This window comes from Carcharhinus amblyrhynchos, chromosome 8 (assembly GCF_965287045.1).
Source record: "Carcharhinus amblyrhynchos chromosome 8, sCarAmb.v2.hapA, whole genome shotgun sequence".
Taxonomy (NCBI): Eukaryota; Metazoa; Chordata; class Chondrichthyes; order Carcharhiniformes; family Carcharhinidae; genus Carcharhinus; species Carcharhinus amblyrhynchos.
This window is the reverse complement of record NC_137331.1, coordinates 108714406-108738803: the sequence shown is the minus strand read 5'-3', so window position 1 is coordinate 108738803 and position 24398 is coordinate 108714406.

Below are 24398 nucleotides of genomic sequence, written 5' to 3'. Positions count from 1 at the left end.
CGCGCCGCCGCATCGCCCTACACCTATTCTACCCTGCATGTCTACGAATGGGACCCTACTCAGTCAGATTCAGGGAAGAAATAGTGTCAATTTGGTGGAAACCAATTAGCCTAAGAGCACATCTTTGGGGTGTGGGAGGAAACCGGAGCGCCCGGAGGAAACCCACGCAACCACAGGGAGAATGCGCAAACTCCCACAGACACAGGCCCAAATCCATGTATCTGCACAGCTAGCAGTGCTAGTCACTGAGCTGTTGCGGTGCCCGTCTATCGGTCCAGGATCAAGCACACACACCGACATGAAGTACTAGGCCACTCCTGGACTTCCAAGAGCAGCCCACGCACAACCTGCCGTGTGCATGCCCCTCGCTTGACACGAGGTGGACCTCCACCTGTGGAATAAAGACAAAACATATTAGTTATACAGCCTGCCCTTCCGGTGTCTCCCGAGGTTTACCCTATTTAATAGCCCCTACCATATCCCTCCATTCCCGTTTCACTCATATGCCTATCTAACTGCATCTTAAACGAGTCCAACGTGCCTGCCTCCACCACCCTACTCGGTAGCGCATTCCAGACCCCCACAACTCTCTGTGTAAAGAACCTTCCTCTTACCTCCAAATTATACCTCCCCCCCCTCACCCTTAATTGATGACCTCTTGTGTTCGTACCCAGTCTAGGGAGCAGTCTCTCACTATTAACTCTATCTATTCCCTTCAGTATCTTATATACCTCTATCATGTCCCCTCTCAATCTCCTTCTTTCCAAGGAGAATAGCCCCAGTCTCTTCAGTCTCTCCTCGTAACCCAGTCCCCCCATGCCAGGCAACATCCTGGTAAACCTCCTCTGCACCCTTTCCAGAGACTCCACGTCCTTCCGGTAATAAGGTGACCAGAACTGGACGCAGTACTCCAAATGCGGTCTAACCAACGTTCTGTATAACTGAAGCATTAGACGGCAGCTTTTATACTCTAAGCCCCTTCCTATAAAGGCTAACATCCCATAAGCCTTCCTAACAACGTTCTCCACTTGTGACACAACCTTCATGGATTTGTGGACCTGCACTCCCAGGTCTCTCTGTACATCTATACTCCTAATCGGCCTACCTTTTATCACATAACTCCTCTCTGCATTATTCCTTCCAAAATGCATCACCTCGCATTTGTCAGGATTAAATGCCATCTGCCACCTATCTGCCCACTGCACCAACCTATCTATATCCTGTTGTATCACCTGACAATCCAGCTCTGTACCCGCCAACCCTGCCATCTTGGTGTCATCAGCAAACTTGCTGATCACACCACCTACTCCCTCTTCTAAGTCATTTATGTAGACTACAAAGAGGAGAGGTCCCAGTACCGAGCCCTGCGGCACACCACTGGTCACTGGCCTCCAGCCCGACAAGGTACCCTCCACAACTACCCTCTGTCTCCTATTTCCCAACCAGTTCTCAATCCACCTAACTACCTGGCCTCGTATCCCATGCGCCTTAACCTTTTCTACCAGCCTACCGTGAGGGACTTTGTCAAACGCCTTACTGAAATCCATGTAGATGACATCAACGGCTCTCCCATCGTCAACCGTTTTTGTCACCTCCTCAAAGAATTCCACCAGATTCGTAAGGCAAGACCTCCCTCTAACAAAGCCATGTTGCGTATCCCTAATCAGATCGCAACGCTCCAAATGCTCATACATCCTACCCCTAAGTATTTTTTCCATTAACTTCCCTACCACCGACGTCAAACTCACTGGCCTATAATTCCCAGGGTTATCCCTACTACCTTTTTTGAACAACGGGACCACATTTGCTACCCTCCAGTCTTCTGGGACCTCACCTGTGTCCAAAGAAGAGACAAAGATGTGCGCCAGAGGCCCAGCAATTTCATCTTTCGCCTCCCTAAGCAGCCTGGGATAAATACCATCAGGCCCCGGAGCTTTATCCGTCCTTACGCTACCTAAAAGCCCTAGCACTTCCTCTCTCGTAATAACTATATCCTGCAACTGAACCTCCGCTCCCTCCAAGAGACCGCACGATTCCGAACCCCTCTCCTTCGTGAATACCGACGCAAAGTATTCATTCAGGAGCTCCCCCATTCCCTCCGACTCAATACACAACTCTCCACTCTTGTCCCTAAGAGGACCAATTTTCCCTCTAACTACTCTCTTGCCTCTAATATAGGAATAAAATGCCTTAGGATTATCCTTAATCCTACCGGCCAAAGCCATCTCATGCCCTCTCTTCGCCCTTCTAATTCCCCTTTTTAGCTCCCTCCTACTCTCTCTATATTCCTCCAGCGCACACTCCGTACCCATTTGTTTTGACCTATCATACGCCTCCCTCTTCTTCCTAACCAAGTCTTCAATATCCCCCGTAATCCACGGCTCTCTAATCCTACCTTTCCCATCCTTTCGCTTAACCGGAACAAACCTCCCCTGCAACCATTTCATTTTGTCCCTAAAAGCCTCCCACTTGCCAACCGTGGACTTGCCAGCTAACAGTCCCTCCCAGTCAGTTTGCTGCAGCTCCCTCCTAATCCTGCCATAGCTCGCCTTTCCCCAGTTCAGCACACTCCCGCTTGGACGGCACTCGTCCCTTTCCATTTTTATCCTAAAGTAGACGGACTTGTGGTCACTGTTCGCCACATGTTCGCCTACCTCTACCTCACCCACCTGCCCTGGCTCGTTTCCCAACACTAAATCCAGTATAGCCCCTCCCCTAGTCGGGCAAGTTACATACTGTTCTAGCGACCCTTCCATAACACATCTCACAAACTCCTCTCCCTCCGTACCCCCAGCTCTAGGCCCCCTCCAATTCACTCCGGGAAAATTAAAATCACCCACTACAACCACTCTATTCTTTCTGCACCTGTCCAAAATGCCCCTGCAAATTCCCTCCTCCACTGACTTTGGGCTGTTGGGTGGCCTATAGTACACCCCTAGCAGTGTGATCTCTCCCTTTTTATTCCTCAACTCCACCCACAGCGACTCAATCCCTATCTCTTCCATATCGCCCTAGATTATTGTTACTAGAGAGGCGGTGCTCGACAGACTGGAGGGGCTGATTGTGGACAAGTCCCCAGTACCAGATGGAATGCATCCAAGGGTTCTGAAAGAAATGGCGGAGGTGATAGTGGATGCCTTGGTGGTTATTTTCCAGACGTCGCTGGATTCCGGGTAAGTGCCAGAAGATTGGAAAACAGCTAATGTTACGCCGTTGTTTAAGAAGGGTGGCAGGCAAAAGGCGGGGAATTATAGGCCGGTTAGTTTAACGTCTGTTGTAGGTAAAATGTTAGAATCCGTCATCAAGGAGGAAATAGCGAGGCATCTTGAGGGGAATTGCTTGATAGAGCAGACGCAGCACGGTTTCGTTAAGGGGAAGTCGTGTCTGACAAATTTATTGGAGTTCTATGAGGATGTGTCTAGGGCGGTGGATAGAGGAGAGCCGGTGGATGTGGTCTTTCTTGATTTTCAGAAGGCGTTTGACAAGGTACCTCACAAGAGGTTATTGCAGAAGGTAAGGGGGCATGGAGTTGGGGGTAGGGTGTTAGCGTGGATAGAGGATTGGTTGTCAAATAGGAGACAGAGAGTGGGGATTAATGGGTGCTATTCGGATTGGCAGTTGGTGACTAATGGAGTGCCCCAGGGGTCGGTGCTGGGGCCTCAGCTTTTTACCATTTATATAGATGATCTGGAGGAGGGAACCGAGTGTATGGTGTCGAAATTTGCTGATGACACCAAGATTGGTGGAACAGCAAATTGCGCGGAGGGTGTGGAGAGTCTGCAGAAGGATCTAGATAGGCTGGGCGAATGGGCCAGGAACTGGCAAATGGAATTTAATGTTGGCAAGTGCGAGGTGGTCCACTTTGGTAGAAATAATGGTAGGAAGGACTATTACTTATGTGGCTAAAAACTGCAGCAGGCGACGGTGCAGAGGGACCTCGGGGTCCTTGTGCATGAGTCGCAAAAACCCAGCCTGCAGGTGCAGCAGGTGATCAGGAAGGCGAATGGGATGCTGGCCTCCATAGCGAGAGGGATTGAATAAAGAAGTAGGGAGGTCTTGCTGCAGCTGTATAGGGCATTGGTGAGGCCGCAGCTGGAGTACTGTGTGCAGTTTTGGGCGCCGCACCTGCGCAAAGATATTTTGGCCTTGGAGGGAGCGCAGAGGAGGTTTACTAGGCTGATGCCAGAGTTCAGGGGGTTGAACTATGAGGAGAGGCTGAATAAACTAGGCTTGTACTCGTTAGAGTTTAGAAGAATGAGGGGAGATCTCATTGAGACATATAAGATGATGAATGGGATGGATAGGATAGAGATGGAGAGACTCTTCCCGCTCAGAAAGGACAGTAGGACTAGGGGGCACAGCCTCAAGATAAAGGGGGGGCGGTTTAGAACGGAGTTGAGGAGGAACTTCTTCACTCAAAGGGTGGTGAATCTCTGGTGTTCTCTGCCCGTTGAAGTGGTGGAGGCTGCCTCGCTAAATATTTTTAAGACGCAGGTTGATGGGTTTTTGATAAGCGAGGGGATTAAGGGTTATGGTGAGAGGGTGGGAATGTGGAACTGAGCCATGACAGATCAGCCATGATCTTATTGAATGGCGGGGCAGGCTCGAAGGGCTAGATGGCCTACTCCTGCTCCTATTTCTTATGTTCTTATGTAGAAACCATTCTGAAAATACTTTTAACAACACCTGTCACAAATGCTTCCAATGAACATTCTTCTTTCTTATACTGAAAAAATTAAAAATGATCTGCAAAGTACAATGAGTCAGGAACATTTGACAAGTTCAGCAATATTGACAATTGAAAGGACATCTTTACAAGATTTTGCCACAAAGAAACATATCAAAGGAGATGTTGATGGGGTGAGATAAAATAGAGTGGGAGAATTGCTGTTGAGGAGCGATAAATGGACCAGCATGGTCCACTTGGGCCAAATGGCCTGTTTTTATGCTGTACTTTCCATGCAATTCTAAATAACATGGGCATCTGAAGGAATCTGGTCGCATGAGAAAGAAACGTATTGGCTTACGAGTATCTTCTTTGTCTGCACATCAGAACAGAACACATGAACAGAATGAGACTCAGCTCATTTGACATCTCAGTGGAGCAGTAGTCATTGTGTCAGGTGGTGACAGGCATCTGCAGTACCCTAGAAGAGTATTTCCTCCACACTGGACCAATGCTCCCTTTAAGCTGCCCAGCCATCAGGCAAGTTGAAAGTCCACAAACAGGCTATGCACAAGTTAGCTCCTTTAAATTACTGCATATTGCAGAACCTCATGAAAAAAATTAACGTGACTTCACACTTTAATAAATTGTTCATCTACTCAAGAGATTGCAGGGAATTGTGCACTGGATCTTGTTCCCACAAGCACAGTAAGACAGTGATTAGCACTGCTGCCTCACAGCACCAGGGACCCAGGTTCAACTTTGGCCTGGAGTGATTGTGTGGAATTTGCACATTCTGCCTGTATTTGTGTGGGTTTCTTCTGGATGTTCCAGTTTCCTGCCACAGTCCAAAGACATGTGGGTTAGGTTGATTGGCCATGCTAAATTGCCTATTATTGTCAGGGGAATTAATAGGGTAAATATGTGGGGATAGAGCCTGCGTGGGATTGTTGTCAGTGTAGGCTGGACAGGCCGAATGTCCTCCTTATGTACTGTAGGGATTCTATGATTCTATGATCCCAGAGTCTGTCAAATTGATCATTGTCCTCAACATTTTTTTGCTTCCAAATCCTTCCAGAATTCAACTGGAGATAGCGTCTCCCAGTCAGCTGCACATAAATGCATAGGGAGGTCACTGATGCGTTGTTTGACAGGGCCGGTAATTATGTCAGTGTTGTTTGTAATTATGTTACACAGAATGAGTAGGCGTCTTGAGTTTGCATCTCTGGCTTTCTTCCCAGGGCTGCAGCAGGTCAGCAACTGCACACGCATGGCAAGCTGAGCACATCCACACTAACCAAGTGTATTTGAAAACTGCAAGGATCTATTCCGTCAACATTCGATTAATAGATTCTCAGGAAGCTGTCATGATGCTTTCATCCTATGGCAGTCCAAGCTCCCTGACCGCTATGTAGTTGCAAGCAGACTAAGGAATGGCTGCTCGGCGTGGCACAGTGGCATGGTGGTTAGCACTGCTGCATCACAATACTAGGGACCTTGGTTTGATGCTTGGGTCACTGTCTGTGTGGAGCTTGCACATTCTCCCAGTGTCTGTGTAGGTTTCTTCTGGGCCCTCTAGTTTCCTCTGGATAGGGACTGGGTAGGATTATGGCTGGTGCAGTCTTGACGGGCCGAATGGCTCCTTTTGTGCTGTAGGGATCCTATGATTTTATGAGAAGATGAAGGACATCCCCCTCAAGCTTGACTGATGAGCCCCATGAGAAACCCAACCAATAAAGTCCATAGGGTAGTACATAGAAAGGCACATGATAGCCTGATGTTGTGGGAATGTAAGAGTTAATGTATTAAATTTGAAACAAAATACCAAAGTATTCTGCTAACCAACTGACCTAGAAACTTGGACGTGCCCACTCTATGACAAATGAGAGCCAACTAAAAGTCACACAAAGATAGCAGCGGAATGTATACAACATAGACTGTGTAAGTTAGTTGAGTAGGAATCGAGGGGATAACATAATGTATTAAAGAATGAATAAAGAAGCAAATATTCCACCAACTCCTGGCTCTTGAGAAGTCTGTATTCAACAATGTATTTTTGAGCAAGGTCAAGTATATGCTTAAAGTGTCAAGACAGACCTCGAAGTATCCTTCAGTAATTGCCCTCCAGGGTTTCCAGAATGCGGTGTGCACAGCATTTCACAACCGTGAAACTGAAGTTACAAGAGGAACAAAGTGCTGAACGCATTTTGTCTGTGACTGAAACAGAAGAGGAGAAAGGTGGCGATCCCAATACAGCTCCAACTGAATGCCAGGGATTACCTTATAGCTGTACAGTTAGTTACAGCCGCTGAACTGATGTAACAATAGCATCCAACGGTTATTTTCCTGCCCTTTCCATCCCCTATCCCAGAGGCACAAAATAGTCCCATAACAGTTCTGGTGAAAGGTCTTTGACCTGAATTTTTAACTTTGACTCTTTCTCCACAGATGCTGTCTGACTTGCTGTGGATTGCCAACATTTTTTGTTTTTATTTCAGATTTCCAAAATCTGCATGATTTTGCTTGCTCATAACCAACTAATCAATCATTGCACATACTCTGAACAGTTCCCTTCAATTCAAGACTTCCCATTCATTAAAGAATAACTCAAAAGGTGAGTTGCTACCCAGCAAGCAAGAATAGACAGTGCAGGAAAGTGGTGAGAGAAATAAAGTGCATGTGATCCTACTCAACAACAGAAACTTGAAGACATAATATTTTATCACATGCACCCATTCAGACATGCTCACAAAATTATAAAGCTTTACTTTTCCTTTTCCTGCCACTGCTCGGTGGTGTAATACCTTTGATTTGAGTAAAAGGAAAGGCAGTCTGCTCAGATCCCTGCTTCAACTGCTGAAATGCCCTTGGCTGACAATCTGTGAGTTTTGGAGCCTGTGAGGGCTCCGTTAAAAACTGCCCCAACTGCACCTATACAGAGTCCTCAAGAAGAGTCATATGGACTCAAAACATTAAGTAAAATTTATTTATTAGTCACAAGTAGGCGTACATTAACACTGCAATGAAGTGACTGTGAAAATCCCCTGATTGCCATACTTCAGCACCTGTTCAGGTACACTCAGGGAGAAATTAGCATGGCCAATGCACCTAACCAGCACATCTTCCAAATTGTGGGAGGAAATTGGAGCACCCAGAGGAATCCCACACAGACACAGGGAGAATGTGCATACTCCACAACAGACAGTGGCTCAAGTTGGGAATCGAACCCAGGTTCCTGGTGCTGTGAAGCAGCAGTACTAACCACTGCGCCACCATGTGTTTCTCTTGCCACAGATGCTGCCAGACCTGCTGAGTTTTTCCAATATTTCCTGTTTTTATTTCAGATTTCCAGCATCCGTAGTATTTCACTTTGAGCTGACTTCCTAATTCCAAGTTTTCTTTCACCATCATCACTCTTGTGAGCCAGCCAACTGGGTGGCATGGTGACACAATGGTTAGCACTGCTGCCTCACAGTATCAGAGTTCAATTCCCAGCTTGAGTCACTCTCTGCGTGGAGTTTGCACACCCCTCCTTGTCTCCTCTTGGTGTTCTGATTTCCCTCATAGTCCAAAGGATGTGCTGATTAGGTGCACTAGCCATACTAAATTCTCCCTCATTGTACCTGAACAGAAGTGTGGCGACAAGAGTATTTTCACAGTATCTTCATTGCAATTTTAATTTAAGCCTATTTGTGACATCAATAAATACTTTTTAAAACTTTATATCTCACCCCTACCACTCTGCTGATGAGCAACATGATGCAGATCAGTAACATGCTGCAAGGCCAAGCTAAAGTACCTCTCCAGACATATTGGTGTCTAAAGTCTGTGTGTCCATGGTTAAGATTTGCATGAACTTATTTAGTTGCTTTGACTGATGTCCCACCAAGTTAACCTTTCTATCCATAGAAGAAGACTTCTTCACAAAGCCCTGCAACATCAACTCACTCATGCCTGAACTGAATTCCTACATTCTCCCTGCAATCATGGGTATTGTGCATGGAACTCATGCCACTATGTCACAAATTGTCCATTTCACTTCAGTGATTACCCTTTTAATTGATATTTTTTGCCCCTGGGTATAGCATCTATGTCCAACTTAGCGAAGGTTGGAGAGGTCTGAATTCTCTAATATGGATTTGGCACAGCATATGTTACTGTATGCTCTGAGCTCACTTATAAACTATGACTTCACCTGATGAAGAGCCAGCTATCTGTTTTATCACACTCACTAATGCGCAAGCATCTGAATTGCTGCATGACAATCCCAGTAATGGCCCATCCTCAGAAGGAATCAGCGCCTGTTAGAAAAAGTCAGACCACCAACCACTGCTGAGTGGAAAGAAAATATACAAATTAGTACTGGCAAAATAAGAATATTTCAGTTTATCATTATGATGTACACAGAATGGGGGATGGTCACATCCCCTAGGACCTGCTCTATGGCAAACTTGCTCTGGGCTTGAGACCAACAGGTCAATCACATCTGCAACAAAAGAATGTCAGTAAGCAAGACTTCAAGTTGATCAGGATCAGAGCCTATGTAAGGGAAGTCCTTGCTACTGACCAGTGTGCTTGGACAAAAGTAGTCAGGAAGGATGTAGGAAAAGCAGAGGACAAAAGAAATGACAAGACAGTGAAAAAGAAAACCTGTCAGAAAATGTATCAGTCCACTTCAGGCCAATGCTATCCATTTGTGCCAGTTGCAGAAGGGACTGCAACTCACGAATCGGTCTCTACAGACACAACAGACAATGGTCAATTCGGAAGTGACAAACACTCTCGGTGCAATCCAACATCTCCTGAGACAAACAGATCCTAGAATGTGGCGACTAGGGGATTTTCACAGTAACATCATTGCAGTGTTGACGAAAATTCACTTGTGACAATAAGCAAAATAACTCCATGCATTGATCATTGCCAGTCCGCCTAACTTACATATTTATTGGACACTAAGGGGCAATTTAGCACAGTCAATCCACCCAATCTGCACATCTTCGGACTGTGGGGGTGGGGGAGGGGTGAAATTAGAACACCTAAAGGAAATGCATAGAGACACAAAGGAGAACATGCAAACTCCACACAATCACCAAAGGCCAGAATTGAACTTGGATTCCTGCTGCTGTGAGGCAGCAATGCTAATCACTGTGTCACGTAACCAAAAGCTTGGTCAACAAGGTAGGCTTTGTAAAACAAAAGAAAGATAGAGAGATGGTGAGGTTTGGGAGGGAATTTCAGAGCTGAGGACCAAGGCAGCTGAAGAACAGCCAATAATGGTTCTGTGATTAAAATAAGGGAAGCCCGGAATTAGAAGTGTGCAGAGATCTCAGGCTATGAAGGAGGTAATGTTACAGAGATAGTGAGGGGCAACGACACAAATGAGTGCTCAGGAGTTGGCACAAGTTTGAACACAGATATCCGAGTTTTGGATGAACTTTTGGATGAGGGCGGAGTAAAGCAAACCAGCCAGGAATACATTGTAGTAGTCACGTGTCAGTTGATATCACACAAGCCTTTGAATCAGAGGTTCCATGTTCAAAGTTTGTTTGAGGACTTAAGCTCAAAAATCAGGGCTAACACTCCACTGCAGTGCTGAGCATATGCTGCATAGTTGGAGATGCTATATAAGAACATAAGAAATAGGAGCAGGAGTAGGCCATCTAGCCCTTCGAGCCTGCCCCGCCATTCAATAAGATCATGGCTGATCTGTCGTGGCTCAGTTCCACCTTCCTGCCCTCTCCCCATAACCCTTAATCCCCTTGCCTATCAAAAACCTATCAGCCCGCGTCTTAAATATATTTAGCGAGGCAGCCTCCACCACTTCAACGGGCAGAGAATTCCAGAGATTCACCACCCTTTGAGTGAAGAAGTTCCTCCTCAACTCCGTTGTAAACTGCCCCCCCTTTATCTTGAGGCTGTGCCCTCTAGTCCTACTGTCCTTTCTAAGCGGGAAGAGCCTCTCCACCTCTATCCTATCTATCCCATTCATCATCTTATATGTCTCAATGAGATCTCCCCTCATTCTTCTAAACTCTAACGAGTACAAGCCTAGTTTATTCAGCCTCTCCTCATAGTTCAACCCCCTCAACTCCAGTATCAGCCTAGTAAACCTCCTCTGCACTCCCTCCAGGGCCAAAATATCCTTGTGTAAGTGCGGCGACCAAAACTGCACACAGTACTCCAGCTGCGGCCTCACCAGTGCCCTGTACAGTTGCAGCAAGACCTCCCTACTTTTATATTCAATCCCCTCTGTTATGAAGGCCAGCATCCCATTCGCCTTCCTGACCACCTGCTGCACCTGCAGGCTGGGTTTTTGCGACTCATGCACAAGGACCCCGAGGTCTCTCTGCACCGTCGCATGCTGCAGTTTTTCGCCATGTAAGTAATGGTCCTTCCTACCATTATTCCTACCAAAGTGGACTATATTACAGAAAAGATGTTAAATCAAGGTTCCATCTGCTACTCTAAGATGCAATAACAGTCTTTCCAATTAGAGCAGTTAAAGGTGTACTGGCTAATATGTATAATAACATATAAAGCAATGTGGTTGACCGTTAGACACTCTCTGAAATGGAGGCAATTAGGGATTGTCTAGCCAGCGATGCTTACATTCTGTAAATGAAAAAAAAAGTCTCAATCAACATGACAAAAAGAGATTATTTGCTCTTTATTAAACATTCTCCTTGTGCCTGCATGAGTTTCTTTGGCGTAATCCAGTTTCCTCACACAGTTCAAAAATGTGCAGGTTAGGTGGATTAGCCATGCTAAATTGCTCCTTTGTGTCCAAAGATGTGTAGGTTAGGGGGATTAGCAGGGTTATGAGGATGGGGTGGGCCTGGGTAAGATGCTCTGCTGGAGAATTAATGCAGACCCAATGGGCCAATGGCCACCTTCTGCACTGTAAGGAATCTATGATTCTCTTCTATCACATGTCCAGTTTTAACATCAGCTGGGATCGTACCATGGTGTTATCTCCAGATTACACAGTTGATAAATTCCTAAACAAATGAAACTTGATTACTGAAGCTCATTTCAACTGAAAAAGGAATAGAATTATGCCAATTGGTCAGCATTTCTGGGAAAGCCGTGGAACCTTGCTGTGTGCAAATTGGCTGCTATGTTTGCTACATTTTATGGCCACTGGAGTGTAATCACTTTGAGACATCTGGTCTCAAATGCAAGCCTCTTTCTCAGTCTGGATATGACAAAGGCACGGGTGAGGGTTTCAGGAGCAGATGAGCTGAAATAGCCAGAGTATATCAATATTACAGAGATGGAAATATGGACTCTTGATGTTGGCGAGAGTTCCTAACTTGAGGATCATCTGGGGACCATAAAGTTTACTAACGGTCTGGTTCCACCTCAGGGAGAAAGTTGGGGTTAGTTGCTCAGGAATGGGGTTTATGGCGGGAATGAAGACATTGGCTTTGGTCTCCCCACTGAGGACATTTCCCTTCAACTGGTATTACCAGCAAAGGTTAATTTTCTCCTCATCTGACATCTGTAAATGTGCACACTTTCCAGGAAAGGTCATTAGTCAATGACCAATTGTGAGAATTGAGGCTGTTCCCTCCCAGTTCACCAGCCCAGGAATGCAAACCAATTGGAATAATCCTATTCCTTTTTCAGTTGAAATGAGCTTCAGTAATCAAGTTTCATTTGTTTAGAAATTTACCAACTGCGTCATCTGGAGATAGCACAATGGTATGATCCCAGCTGATGTTAATACTGGACAAGTCATAGAATAGAATTTGGCCCATTGAGTCTGCACCAACTCTCCAACAGAGAATCTTACCCAAACCCATCCCATCCCTACAACCCTGCTAATCCCCCTAACCTACACATTTTTGGACACAATGGGACAATTTAGCATGGCTAATCTACCTAACCTGCATATTTTTGGGCTGTGTGAGGAAACTGGAGCACCTCAAGGAAAGCCATGCAGACACAGGGAGAATGTGCAAACTCCACACAATCACTCAAGTCTGAAATTGAACCCGAATCCCTGAAGCCGTGAGGCAGCAATGCTTACCGTTCTGCCTCCACGCTGCCCAGATCCCAGAGTGAAACCTTTCTTGGCTGAACGTTACTCTTTTTCGAGAAACATAGAGGGAAGTTACTGAACAAGTTCACAGGAGTCTGCTGATTAACTTTTAACACAAAGAATAAAATATTTATTTAAAGAGGAAAAATGAACGATATTACACTAGACAAAAAGGCTGGAAAAATCCAAATACAAACACGAGAGGATGATTCAATTTCCCAATATACTTATACCTCAGCAATATCCCAATAGACACAAAACCCAATAAAGATTTACCATTATCTTGGCACCTAGGCTTCTTGCTTGGACAGGCACAGTTGCAAACAGTTTCGTTCCAGTGTATTTCTGAGGATTCATTCAGTGCTTTTCACCCAGCTGGTATCACTCCCTGAGAAAACCCAGATCACACTGTAAACTCACTATTTCTTCATCAGGGGAGGTGATGGCCTTGTGGTACTATTGCCAGACTATTAATCCAGAACTCAGCTAATTAATTTGAACCCGGGTGCGAATCCTGCCACGGCAGATGGTGGAATTTGAATTCAACCAAAGAAATCTGGAATTAAGGATCTACTGGTGACTGTGAAACCATTGTCAATGTTCAGGAAACCCCATCTGGTTCAATAACGTCTTTTAGGGAAGGAAATCTTCTGCCCTTAACTGGTCTGGCCTACATGTGGCACCAGATTCACAGCAATGTAGGAATCATGGAAACCCTACAGTGCAGAAAGAGGCCATTTGGCCCATCAAGTCTGCACCGATCCCAATTCCACACAGGTCCCATCCCCATATGCCTACATATTTACCCGCTAATCCCTCTAACCTACACAACTCAGGACACAAAGGAACAATTTTAGCACGGCCAATCAACCTAACCCTTTCAGTCCTAGGACTGTGGGACGAAACCGGAGCACCCAGAGGAAACCCATGCAGACATGGGGAGAATGTGCAAACTTCTCACAGACAAGTGACCTCAGCCAGAAATCGAACCCAGGTACCTGGAGCTGTGAAGTAGCAGCGCTAACCACTGTGCCCCTATGGCTGACTCTATGAACAAGAGCAACAAGGCATGGGCAGTAAATGCTGGCCAGTGAGCAACACCCATGTCTCATGAATGAATAAAAAAAACTGCAGAGCAAACATGAATTCCCTAAAACAAAAATGGAAAATGGTGGAGAATCTCAGCAGGTCCGACAGAATCTACGGACAGAGAATAATGCCAACGTGTTGAGTCAGAATGACCTTTTGTCAGAGTCCTTTTAACCCCTTTTAATCACTCTTTTTAGCTTCAGGTGTTGCCAAACCTCATTAAAATGTTAATTTATATGTAAAGAAAATTGGCCTTTCAGCCACAGGAGCACCCAGGCTTCTAAGCACTGAGTTTCCTACAAGTAAAAGTTTATTTATTAGTCACAAGTAAGGCTTACATTAACATTGCAATGAAGTTACTGTGAAATTCCCCTAGTCCCCACACTCCAGCACCTGTTCAGGTCGATGCACCCAACCAGCACATCTTTCAGACAGTGGGAGGAAACTGGAGCACCTGGAGGAAATCTACATAGACAGGGGGAGAACGTGCAAACTGCACATTGACAGCGACCCAAGCTGGGAATTGAACCCGGGTTCCTGGCGCTGTGAGGTAGCTGTGCTACCATACTGCCCCATCGACATGAATTCTGGAACCAGTCTACCTTTCTTAACACAAAAATAACGTGTATAAAAATTTAACTTAAAAATTATACATTGTTCATCACAATAGAATACAATTTGCAACAGAATGTGAATCGATGGATGCAAAATGAAGCCTGTTTTTCACATGCATGCGTGGAGGAATATATTTTTTCCACATTTCTCAAATGTATAAAGAACAGGCAATTTTATTTATGGAATTGTTAGGAAGGAAGAAAGAAAGCTTATTGTGTTATTTTATGGAATGCACTGCTGGAGAGCATGCAGAATACTAATGCAGCTGGAGGAGTCTATTTCAGAGGGAACCAAGTGAATCTCAGATGAGTTCTACGTTTTTCTGCTTCCGAAACTAAATTTAATTTACAAATAAATGTAACACATCTCCTGTACGACTGAAAAATATCAACTTGATTTTTAAGATTTGTAATCCCCGTAGGTAGCATCAGTTCCTGAATTAATATATTATTCATGTTAGCTTCTTCCACTAATTTCACTGTGGCTCATTTCTTGCACTTGTGTTACCGCTGAAACCATTATCTGTGGCTAATCTCAGTTTCCTGTCAAAAGATTGTTACCACAAACGTCCGTTGTGGAGTTATGAAAGGAAACCATTATCTCTGCTGGCCTTTCCTGGCGGATATAATGTAGTTACAATGCGCGTTTTAAAAAATATTAGTTACTAGGCGTCTAAAAGTTACCTTTATAACCTTTTTAAAAAACTGCAACTGCTGCGTACATAAGTAAGTAATATTGATACTGAGAAATGTTTCAATTCTTTCCCCTGCCCCTCCCTACCTCAAATGCAGAGTCGTGTCTCAGACACTGATCTTATGCTGCAGGCATTTTCACCCTTCAAAACGTCCGGTTAGGAAAATGTATTTCAAAGTTTCATCTAATAGCAGAGTCAGGTAACTGGCATGACAACTGAACTGCTTGCGCGTTTGGTAAATTGAATAATTATCAGAATCGGCTCCCCCTTGGAAAATTATTTCTTCCATTTGCTGATTAGTTTCTTGGCTGGATTTTGTGACATTGCAGCTGCAGAGGGCTCTCTTCCTGCACATGTGCTTGCAATGCCGATGATGTCAAAGCCAGTGATATCCTGCATCAAAACTGGTGCACCTGGGGGGAGTGCAGGGGCTGCGTTCATCTTTTGGACTTGAACACACCACAATTATATTTACAATCAATGCTTTGTTTTGTTTTTGTAACTTGATGACTGGGTCATAGTTGAAAAAAATTAAACTTTCAAGTGGAAGCCACAGTGTCTCCCATCAGTTTTCATGAGTGGAAATTTAACTCCACCAAATGAGATAGATGTTACAACTACTATCAATAATAGTCTTTAGGCCACCTGGACTTTAACCCAGGCAGGTGGTGAGAGAACCAACATGAAGGCAAAACCTATTTGACCTCATGCTTACCAATCTACCTGCCACAAATGGTATCCATCCATAACAGGTTAGTAGGAATGACCACCGCACAGACTTGTGGAGACAAAGACCCACTGAAGATACCCTTAATAATCGTAATCATCATGTTTAGTGGATTAAATTCAGAAGAGATTTCACAGTTCAAAACCCTGCATCAAGAAGACATTGTCTGATGTCAGCAGCATTGGAATTATATTCCATCATACTCCATAATGTCATGATCCAGCACATCTCTCGCTCTTCCATAACCATCATGCCTGGTTCCAATCCTCGTGCAGAACAGTAAACCAGAAGCAGTGCCAGGCATACTGAAAAATGAAGCACCAACCTTGTGATGTAATAACACAAAACCACATACATTATGAACAGTGGAAGAAGCATAGTGTATAGTCAGTATGAAGAGCTCCCACAACCAATAAGTCATATGGGGTCTGTGGTAAGATGAATATGGAACAAGCTTAGTCATAGAAGACAGAGATTACTTGTGGAAGGGTGTTTTTTTCTGATTGGAGATCAGTGACATTCCGCAGGGATCAATGCAACCACCACTTTATTAATTTACTCCCTCCACCACTATCACACAGTGGCAGCAGTGTGTACTGGCCACAAGATGCATCTTGGCAACTTGCCAAGAACCCTTTAACAGCATCTTCCAAACCTACAAACTTTACCACCATGAAGGACGAGGGTAATAGATGCATGAGAGCATCATCATTTGTAAATTTTCCTCCAAGTCACACACCCTCCTGACTTGGAAATATAGTATCATTCTTTTACAATTTATGGAGCAAAATCCTGGAACTCCCTCTCTAATAACATTGCAGATGTTCCTACAAAGAACAAAGAAATTTACAGCACAGGAACAGGCCCTTCTCCCTCCAAGCCTACATCGACCGTGCTGCCCGACTGAACTAAAACCCCCACACTTCCAGGGACAATATCCCTCTATTCCCATCCTATTCATGTATTTGTCCTGATGCCCCTTAAAAGTCACTATTGTATCCGCTTCCACTACTCCCCCGGCAATGAATTTCAGGCACCCACCACCCTCTGTGTAAAAAACTTGCCTCATACATCTCTTTTAAACATTGTCCCTTGCATCTTCAACCTAGCCCCCTGGTAATTGACTCTTCCACCCCGGGAAAAAGCTTCTGGCTATCCACTCTGTCCACGCCCCTCATAATCTTGTAGACTTCTATCAGGTCGCCCCTCAACTTCCGTCGTTCCAGTGAAAACAAACCAAGTTTCTCCAACCTCTCCTCATAGCTAATGTCCTCCATACCAGGCAACATCCTGGTAAATCTTTTCTGTACCCTCTCTAGAGCCTCCACATCCTTCTGGTAGTGTGGCATCCAGAATTGAAGACTATATTCCAAGTGTGGCCTAAGTAATGTTCTATGAAGCTGCAATATGACTTGCCAATTTTTAAACTCAATGCCCCAACCAATGAAGGCAAGCATGCCATATGCTTTCTTGACTACCTTCTCCACCTGCGTTGCCACTTTCAGTGACCCATGTACTCTACACCTAGATCCCTCTGCCTATCAATACTCTTAAGGGGGTCCTGCTATTTACTGTATATTTCCTATCTGTATTGGACCTTCCAAATGCATTACTTCACACTTATCCAGATTAAACTCCATCTGTATCTCGCCACCCAAGTCTCCAACCAATCCAAATCCACCAATCTTCTTGAATTCCACAAACTTACTAATCAAACTAGTTTCATTATCCTCCAAATCATTTATATATATTACAAAAAGCAAGAGTTCCAGCACTGACCCCTCCATTCAGAAACACACCCTTCCACTACTACCCTCTGTATTCTATGACTTAGCCAGTTCTTTATCCACCTTGCCAGCTCACCTCTGATCCTATGACGACTTCACCTTCGCCACCAGTCTGCCACAAAGGACCTTGTCAAAGTCCCTTATGGACTGCAGCATACACCATATGGACTGCAGCAATTCAAGAAGGTGCCTCACAACTACCTTGTCAAGGGCAAATGGGGGGTAGGTAATGAATGCTGACTTGTTAGGAGCATCCATTACCTAAGAACAAATTTAAAATCTGGTTAAAAGTTCCAACTGGTGTTTAAGCATGCTCTGACTTAATTCACTAAAATGCAATAAATAATAGGGTATTTAAACACCTACTTCATAATCTGCAAAGCAAAAACCCTAATTAAATGTATCTACTCATATCATAGAATCAGTGCTGAAAGGGGCCATTCAGCTGACCAGGCCGCCACCGACAACAATCCCACCCAGGCCCTATCCCTGTAACCCCATGTATTTACTTTGCTAATCCCCTGACACTAAGGAGCAATTTAGCATGGCCAATCTACCTAACCCGCACATCTTTGGACTGCGGGAGGGAACTGGAGCACCCGGAGAAAACCCACGTAGACACGGGAAGAACATGTAAATTGTCATAGGCAGTCACCAAAGACCAAAATCCTGGAATGTTTAAATAGAACCGTATTACATATGTGGCGGCGTGGGCTTGTTGGGCCAAAGGGCCTGTTTCCCGTGCTGGGTTGTTCTTTGTTCTTTGTACATTGATTACATAACAGAATGAGGCCATTTGGCCTATCAGGTTACTGCCAGTTCACCAAACACAACTCAGTTAGCCCACTCCATAGCCTTTTCTTTGTAGCCCTCCTCAGGTGCTTACCCAATTCCATTCAGAAAGCTCAGTTTGAATCTGGTTCCATCATGTTTTCAGGTAATGCATTCCAGATCCTAACTACTCACTGCACAAAAACATCTTTCCTTAATTTTTCATTGGTTCTTTTGTCATTCACCTTAAATCAGTGTCCTCTGGTTCTCAACTATTCCAACAAAAGTATCTCTAAAATGGGTCTTTATCTAATTTCTCCCTATGATTTTGAATACCTCTGTCAACTCTCCTCTCAACCTTCTCTTCACTAAGGAGAACAACCCCAGCTTCTTCAATCTATCTACATAATTGGCAGCATGGTGGTTAGCACAGCTGCATCACAGTTCCAGGGACCTGGATTTGATTCCCAGCGTGGGTCACTGTTTATGTGGAGTTTGCACATTCTCCCCATGTCTGCATGGGTTTCCTCCAGGTGCTCCGGTTTCTTCCCACAGTCCAAAGATGTGCGGGTTAGCTTAGCTTGATTGGTCCGTAAGTGTCCTGGGATGTGTACATTAGAGGAATTAGTGGGGTAAATATGTGGGGTTGTGGGGATAGGGCCCAGGGTGGGATTGTTGTCAATGCAGAGTAGATGGGTTGAATGGTCTCCTTCTGCACTGTAGGGCTTCTATGATCCTATGATAACTGAAGTCTATCATTCCCAGAGCCATTCTCATAAATCTTTGCCATTGTCTTCCTAAAGCCTTCCCATCCTGCCTAATGTGTGGCAACCAGAATTGGTTTGCTTCAGTTAAGGCTGTACCACTGTTTTATAAAGATTCTTATTAAATAATTTGCTTTTGTATGTTAATCATCTTTTTATAAAGCCCAGGAGCCAAATGCCTTTTGTCAGCCACTTTTGCAACTGACCCAGACATATCTAACCATTTATCCGCACACTTTTTGAAGTCTTTTTATTTGTTGGCTTCTCACTGAGTTAATTCTAAGGAATTGAATATCGACAATTCCACTCCAACAAAACTTGCAAAACACTCACGGATTGAGTTTTCAGGGTTAGACTATTGAAATAATTTGCAGTGATTGTGCATTTTGCACCTGGGGAAAAGCGTGGGTCGGAGGCAATATTGGAAAGTAGCTTTTGGTTTCAGATTCCAGCATCTGCAGGAATTTGCTTTTATCTAGTGTTAAACTTGCTCTTCCAGGAATGCTTACCCTGAAGAAATACTGCCCTTTTCTCCAACAGGATTTCCATATGTCTCTCCCTCCCATCTATCTTCACTGCTTTCCATTTCTCTCTTAGTGTTGGCTATGATTCATTTTCATTCTCTCATCTTGCAGTATAAATATCTCCCACTTTCTATGCCTTTTAGCTTTGACAAAGGGTCATCTGGACTCAAAACGTCAGCTCTTTTCTCTCCTTACAGTTGCTGCCAGACCTACTGAGATTTTACAGCATTTTCTCTTTTGCTTTCAGATTCTAGCATCCACAGTAATTTGCTTTTATTATTTATTGGAAAGTAGCTTTTACCCAATAGGAAGAAATAACAGTTTGGACCAGTAATCTTATTTCCTAGTATTACTGGTGTTCCATTTTAAGGTATGCTAGACCAGTTCAGACCATTACTATTTCTGGAAGATTATTCTGGAATAAAAAATTAAAAACGGGTAAATAAGAATAATCTTCTATAAATAAGAATAATGGTCATAACTCTGTCTTGTATACCTTAGAATGGAATGCCAGTAAAGGCCGGAAAATATGAAACAAAAACAGAAAATCCTGAAAATCTCAGCAGGTCTGACAGCATCTGTGGCGAGAGAATAGAGCCAAAGTTTCGAGTTGGATGACCTTTCGTCTGGTCCAAACTTTTTTTTCTTCTGCCGCAAGTTTTAAAAGATGTTAGCATGGATGAGATCCGTCCTTATGTTAGAGCACTGACTGAAATTTGGTTGCCTTTGATAGCTGGGATGTTCCAAGCCACGTAGCCCAAATTGGAGCACTGCTGTGGATCGCAGCCCTGCTTCTGCTTTGCACTGAATCCATCACTGCCGCATAGAAAAAGCAAAGCAGGATGTCTAATGCTGCTCCTCTCTCTTCACTGGCAGTCCCCCATGTAGCGGATGAAACTCGTGCCCTCCAATTCTCAGCAGGAATTCCCTGTGGATCATTTGCAGATTTATTGTTTGTGGGTTTCTCAGCTCCGCAGTAGCTGGATGTTAGACTTCCTCCACCCTCGGAGTGATGAGCAATAGCTTTCGGCTTAAAATAAAATTAATAACACCGTGACAAGTGTATCTCAGAAATTTACAGCAGTTTTGGCCTTTCTCAGGTTCTGAATTTTGATGGCTGCTTTACTGCCGGCTCTAGGACTGTGAAGGTGGACCTTGGGTTCCGATACTTTTCAGGGTTCTATTAGTGTCTGCAATATTATTCGCTTTAAAAACACATTACAAGAAGTTGACTCTTGGAAACATGCCTGGTACTTCGAGGGACGAAGGCCCGTGATTATCCGCTTTTTTCCTTATACTTCATCTGCTTAAGTGAATTAAGATTGAAAGATGGTTGAATCTGATTACAAATGGGGCTGCGCCGGGGCAGTTGTCGGCTGAGAGAGATTTCACCCTCCAGTGGCTGCTAACAACACCACAGTAATGTTACCAGGCAGACAAAGCGATCGAATGGTTTGATCATTGTCACTTCTTGACCATTAACTTCTTAAAATGAATTTCTTAACTAAATTTGGCAGTCAAATGTTTACACTTATTTGAAGGTCAGACCATCCTAAGGTTAATCAAAAAATCACGTTCTGGCAGTTCCTTTTTCTTTGTCTGCCAATATGTTTGCCAGGTATGACGTCTGCAGTTTTCAGCTCTTATTAATAGTCTAACTCATGCTCTTTACACCACAGGCTTTCATTTTCCTTCTGTGGGTCATATCCTTACAAAATTATTTAGGTTCTTGATTAGCCAGGGGTGAAAGGTTATTGGAGGTAGGCAGGAATGTGGGGTGGGGTTGATGTTACAATCCAATCAGTAATGATCTTATTAAATGTTGGAGCAGGCTCAAGGAGCTGAGTGGCCTACTCCTGCTCCTAATTCTTATGTACTTCATCTTAAATGTTGCAGTTTAATCTCTTTATCCATGGAAGTTAAATCATTTGATATGCCACTTTTTAACTTTATATTTTGCATATGATATGTCTTGTTTTAAGTTCTATCTGTTTTATATTTGAAGATGTCCCAATTGCTAATCTCTCTCAATCTGCAATAATAGGAAGGTTCTGGAGGCAATTCAGAGGGGGTTCATTAAATTGATTCCAGAGATGAGGGGTTTGTTGTATGAAGAGAGATTGAACAGTTTAGGCCTATACTCTCCAGAATTCAGAAGAATGAGGGAAGATCAAATTGAGGTATACTGAATGATAAAAGGATAAAGTAGACATGGAGTGGATTCTAGGACAAGAGGTCATTGTCTTGGGATAAGGTGTAGCAAGTTTAGAAGAGTTGAGGAGAAACTATTTCTTCCAAAGGCTGGCAAATCTGGAATTCGCTACCCCAAAGTGTGGTGGCTGCTGGGACAGTGAGTAAATTTAAGGAGGAGTTAGACAGATTTTTAGTTGGGAATGGGTTGAAGGATTGTGGAGAGAAGGCAGGAAAATAGGGATGAGGAGCATATCAGTCATGATCAAATGGTGGAGCAGACTCATTGGGCCGAATGGTCTAATTCTGCTCCTATATCTTATGAACTTATAATCCATTAAATAATATCAATGCCAGTCATTCAAGGTGATTGAGTAAGTCAGATTACATTTTTACTACATATGGTTATAGTAATATTTCTGGAATTAAGTTCTGTACTCCTGGCTTGTCTTTCAGTGAAAATCATATATTATTGGCTTTGATTATTTCTACATATTCCTTTCAAAGTATGCTTAATTTTATTACATGCTTTTAAGGTGAAAGGTACACAGCTAGATAATAGGTAACATGTACCTCCATGGAGGCACATATATAGTTAGCAGCACTGACAATTAGTTCCAACATTCTCTTTTTCTGTTTTCCCTTACTTATATTGCTCATTAATTCAGCAGCAGGGTGGCACAGTGGTTAGCACTGCTGCTACACACCACTAGGGACCCAAGTTCAATTCCAGCCTTGGGTCACTGTCTGTGTGGAGTTTGCACTTTCTCCCTATGTCTGTGTAGGTTTCCTCTAGGTGCTCCAGTTTCCTCCCACAGTCCAAAGATGTGTGGGTTAGTTTGACTGGCCATGCTAAATTGACCCTTAGTGTTAGGGGATTAGCAGGTTAAATATGTGGGGTTATAGAAAAAGGACCTGCGTGGGATTTGGTTGGTCTAAACTTGATGGGCTGAATGGCCTCCTTCTATACTGTAAGCATTCTATGATTCTATGAACTGTTTTCACTCTGAAAGCATAAACAGAACACATCCATGATTATCTCATCTTTATAAAACATCGACTTGAAAACATTTTGTCGGATGGAAAAGAACGAATCAAAGCCAGAGAGTTTCAGTTTTCATTTGGAGAGTTAACAACTAGATTTGTGTATTAAATGTGTACAATGTGGAGAATCTTCTAGTTTTTATGGGTATATGAGTTGAGTCATGTCACAATTCGAAGAAATTTGTCCTCAGATGGTAGCAGTGTTTGTTATCCACGTAATTTCACAATGTGCATTACTTTTTGAGTTAGTGTTTTACAGAAAAAACTATTTCAAGCGCTCATGTTTTATGCTTTGCTTCTTGTTCTATTTCTGTCCAATGTTTACTTTTTGCAACTCATCTTTGCCACACTTTCTGCCTCTTTCTCGCTCTATTTAATTGGGTTACTGAAACTGATAAATTATTTATAACTGAAACACCAAAAAACATTGAACCAGTATGGTCATAATCTGCATTACAAGCACATCGTAAAAGTTGTACCCATGTAAATGAACTATAGGAATATATAATATATGTGATACCAAATAAACCTGTTGGTCTTTAACCTGATGTTGTAAGACTACTTACTGTGCCCACCCAAGTCCAATGCCGGCATTTCCACATTATAGAAATACGTTGTGGTTTTTCCCCCAAAATAATTTTGGAAAAAATAGCCCCAAAAAATGTTAGAATGTTTCTTTTTGAATATATGTAAAGGAAGTGTTCATATGCACACAGACATTTTAACGAATAAATCCCTAGTTTTAAAATTATTTTGTTACGATATGATAGGTACTCAGTGAAAAATAGATCTAGCACAGAAGCACAACTGTGAAAATTACATATGAAAGTATGGTTAAATATTATTAATAGACAGGTGCAAATAGGAAATACTTGTATTTCTTTAAATAAAAAAATAAATACCAAAGGTGAACATTTAATGTGCAAATGAATAATTTTCAATGCAGGAAAATAGAGCTTCATCATTATAATTATTTACTCATGTCATTGACCTTGTTCTTAAATATGATTACACTATTTTCTAACCACTTCAGAGCTGTTATCCTGATGGATTGATCAACATGCAGGTTTTCTAGTTTAAAATAGAATTTTTAAAGATCAGTTTGCATGTTGAAGCTGTATGCCTCTTGCCTTGTCCAGCATTTATTAGCAGGAGAGTCATTACAACTATAATCCTTTTCAGTCAAATGATTGTCTGAGTTAAGTAAGTCCAAAGATGTGCAGGTGAGCTGGATTGGCCATGCTAAATTGCCGCTTAGTGTCTAAAGTTATGTAGGTTAGATGGTAAATGCATGGGATTATGGTGATAGGGAGGAAGAGAGGGATTGGGCCTGGGTCAGATGCTCTTTCAGAAAGTTTGAGTAGAACAGATGGGTCGAATGGCCTCCTTCTGCACTGTAGGGATTCCCTGGCGTCTTTGAATTCTCACATGTTTGAGCTATTCTTTGAATATGTTGGCTTTTGATTAATATGTTTTCCCTTCA